We start from the raw sequence: 4093 nt of genomic DNA on the forward strand, positions 1-4093 counted from the left end.
AATCCGTTTTGTAGTGTTTGTTTGTGCGCAAATTAATGTTCCCATTTATTTTCAGAAAGGTGTTTCCTTCCATCTTCGCCACCGGCAAATTGTGATTTAACGCGTTTTACAAGCTTCAATAACCACATGGCTGGCTACGTTACCGGCGCTCGATCGAACACTTATCACGCTGGCGGCACAGCCGTTTTGAATCGATCATTTTCGTTCTCAGTCCGCCAATGGACCGCTTCACGAACCGTGTAATATAATATTAAACTGGGCACATGTTTGAAGATTTTACGCTTGATAATTTAAAACGCATGTAATGTTTAGTATCAATGTCAAAAGACATGTAGTTAATGGTCTATGTGTAAAGTGTAACATATAAAAGTGAAACTAAGCAGGCTGCATTAAACTTTGTGTAAATTTAATTAATTAATACATTGTCTACAGTTCATTTAGTAAATTAATGCGCCGGTAAAATTTTGAGGCAAAATATCTGCAGTAGCCCTTTTTTTTGAGCAATATTCTTCGATACAGAGAAGCTGGTATGTCTATGGCCTATTCCTCTAAATATTACTGCTGTGAGTAAAATATTAAAATCATGAAGATTTATCGAGTCTACCCGAGATCATGACGTTAGTAACGTCGAAATAACGGAGGCTCGTTAAAGCTAGTCGAGGTCTACATCCATTAAATACTGTATTTGTATTTTACTGTTAATCCATTAAGTTTCACTTTTACATGTTTTCTTTCATCGCTGTGGTAAAATTGCAATGCTAAAGAAATAAATGTAATACAAAACATCATTAATCAAAGGGGTATTCAATATTACACAAGTTATGATATGGAGTATCTCAGAAATTGTTGATCTGAGATTTTTAATTAATTATCAAAATTTCCACCACACAAGGTATGTATTTGGAAACCTAAAAAGAAATCACTTACCTTTGTAATAAAACTAAACTCTATAGTTTTTCAATGTAGGCGATTAACGGAGACCCCTTTGTGTTGATTGAAGGCTTTCAAGGGGGCAGATGCAGTAACGTTTAGTAAGTCAAAGAAAAGGGGCAGCTGTGTTAGCAGAGCCCGTTTTCTAAGCAAAATGTACGCAGGGTGAGGTCATTTCATATGGTTGATAGATAAAAAATAATAATTCCGAATTCTCTTATTGGTTGTGCTATAAACTACCTTCATACCAAAATTCAAGTTTCTAGGACAGCCAGAAGTACCCTATAAGTTTCACGGTTACGGCAATTTGTATGAAAAACTTTTTAATTAAGTACTGTATCTTACTAATATAAATAATTCACTGCTTCGATGGGAAGTAGACCTGAGTATTTGATGTTAATATCAGCTTGACAACTCCACGTGTTCCCGAGAAAAAATTCGTAACAGACAGTCAAGTGATTTTATAAGGGTTCCGTTTTTCCTTTACAGTATGAACCCTAACCCTGACATATAAACATGACACAGACACTAGCTTTCGCATTTATAATATTAGTGACATATACTGACTAAAATAACAGAAATTAAAGTGGTTTCCTCGTGTGGTGAACTATATTCAATACCATAACTTTGTAATATTTGCTTACTTATATCACTAATAAATAGAAACAGTAACAATTAGATGAAACATGTTAGAAGAGCTGGCATTTTCACCCGACTGCCCGAAAGAAGGTTAAGTTATTTATCGATTTTTTTTACTGTCATTTCGCATATTTTTTATTCTTAAGGACGTACTCTAGCTGACGCGGTTTACACGGAGTGATGGACGCCTGTTGAAAAAATACTATGAGCAGCGCTAACTGCACATCGCGTGCTTAGAACTGTCCCTGCCCCCGCCACAAGCAGTGCACCCGCGCCAGCTAGCTTAGGCCCTAATTGCAATCAGAGCTAGCGATAACTTTACAAACGAAAAGGTGTTCAAAAAGTATCCAGCTTTTCTAAAACATTTCAAAGTGAAACTGCGATTATGTGTTCATGCTGATATAAACGTTTCTGCTTATTTGTTACTAATAAGAATTCTGTTAATTAATGTACCTATATAAAAAAAAATGTTTTAAGGCCCCTGGTTTTTAATTTTTACTATCTAACTGCACCACTGAGAAAATGCATATTATAGGAAATTCATATCAAAACAGACCAATACTTAAAAATAAGTTTCTGTTAAAAAAATAACTTTTAATGCAAACATTTTGCTGACTGTACTTTTTCTTGACTGCACTTGCATATGTATAACAAATTTCAAGTCAATCCGACCACTAGAAGTGTACTTGCAAGATTTGACCCAAGAACAAGCAGGTCAAGTTAAATAAAAGCTTGTAATAACATGTTCCCGTTTTTAAGTTTGAATTGTAACCTCAGGGGCATTTATCGATAACAGCTGTTTTCTATCTAATAAACATTCTCATTATGTCTAAAAGTTTAAATTCACCTGTAGCGTCTGTAAAATGTAGTTTTTAGGATTACATGGTAGCGAGCGAATCATAAACCTCTCAAAATTTTTCAAAGTTAGGATCAAGTCTGAAGGTGACTACCAATTTAAAAATCATAACTCTCAATACTTTCAAAGATGCATTTTCTAAATCTAAGTAAAACTCCACTTGGATTTGATTGACGACCGGATGGCTAAGTGGTTAGTGAACCTGACTACGATATTTGTATGAATAATAGGAATGTTTGTTCTCGGGTCTTGGACGTTTAACAAGTAGGTATTTAAGTATATATTTATGTTTAACCGTTGCCTAGTATCCATACCTAGTACAAGCTTTGCTTAGTTTTGGACTAGGTCAATTTGTGTCAGTCAAGTGTACCATGCATGATATTTATTTATTTATTATTTACGTGGCCGGCCTATCAACCAGGGGCTAACATCAGCATGGGCACACAACCGCAGCCACTAGCAACGGAAACTATCCACCTACGTTTTTTAGATGACTCCGGCTCAACTTTGGGCTTTTTGGCGCGCGATGTAGTCGCCTTTGCCGCTCGCTTCTTGGGCTTTGGCTTTTCGTCCACCTCTTGCTTTATGGGGACTTCGTATTCTGCAACAAAGAATGTTTTCGGGTAAGATATCAGTTTGGTCATTCTGGCAGTGTGACAATGTCGGGGTCAACGCCAGACACACTGTTTTCGAGTTTCAGCTCGAGCGAAGTTCGGTTGCCCAAATACTACTGTAATAAAATAAAGGTGATAATGATAATAGCCTAGCTAGACTAATGGTAATAAATAACCTAATCAAAGAAACCCCCGAATTTGTCACTTAGAAGTTCAATATCTCAAAAACGGCTAAACCAATTTTGATGAAACATGCCTAAGAACCATCGCTAAAAAACCTAATTTCAAATAAAAAGAGCTACGGTGCCACAGACAGACATACATAGCGGTCAAACTTATAAATAACACCCCTCTTTTTGCCTGGTGGTTAATAAAAATGGTTTTAATTATACAACATAACACAATACAAATACTGTTCAAAATATTTTGTTCAACATATTTTAGATTTAAGCTACAAACACACTGACGACGAAGGCGGAGCGGTGCGGCGCGGCGCGGAAGCGGTACCGCCACGCTTATTCCCGGCGCGGTATTCTGTGTGGCCTCTTTCACGTTAGCTCGAATATTACAACTGGTAGCGATTCCGCGCCGCGCCGCACCGCACCGCCTCCACCATCAGTGTGTTTCTAGCTTCAGGGTCAATCAAATTTTTAATGTTGTTATTCTGTGACTCAGGCAGGGGACATCAGTGATACACTTGCTTAGAAAAATGTTTGCAATGTATAATACTAATGCTTAGGAGATAAGCCAGGAAGGAATTACCTTAAAACAGTCACAACTCCTAACTTTTAGTCAATTTCTACCCCATAAAATCATACTTACCGGACGGCCGGATGACCAAGTGGTTAGAGAACCTGACTACAAAACTTGAGGTCCTGGGTTCGATTCCCGGCCAGGGCAGATATTTGTATGAATAATACGAATGTTTGTTCTCAGATCTTGGATGTTTAATATGTATTTATCTATGCAAGTATGTTTATCCGTTAAGTTAAGCTTTGCTAGTTTGGGCCTAGGCCAATTGGTGTCAAGTGTCCCATGATATTTGTTTATTTTA

The 4093-nt window shown here is 37.1% G+C and overlaps 1 pseudogene; it reads right to left on the bottom strand.

The window, feature by feature from the left end:
• LOC141445404 (bombyxin-related peptide A-like) overlaps positions 1–3069 on the bottom strand; it is a 16444-nt pseudogene extending 13375 nt beyond the window's left edge.
• Between the last annotated feature and the right edge of the window lie 1024 nt (positions 3070–4093).

The sequence above is a fragment of the Choristoneura fumiferana genome, chromosome 2, assembly GCF_025370935.1.
Source record: "Choristoneura fumiferana chromosome 2, NRCan_CFum_1, whole genome shotgun sequence".
Taxonomy (NCBI): Eukaryota; Metazoa; Arthropoda; class Insecta; order Lepidoptera; family Tortricidae; genus Choristoneura; species Choristoneura fumiferana.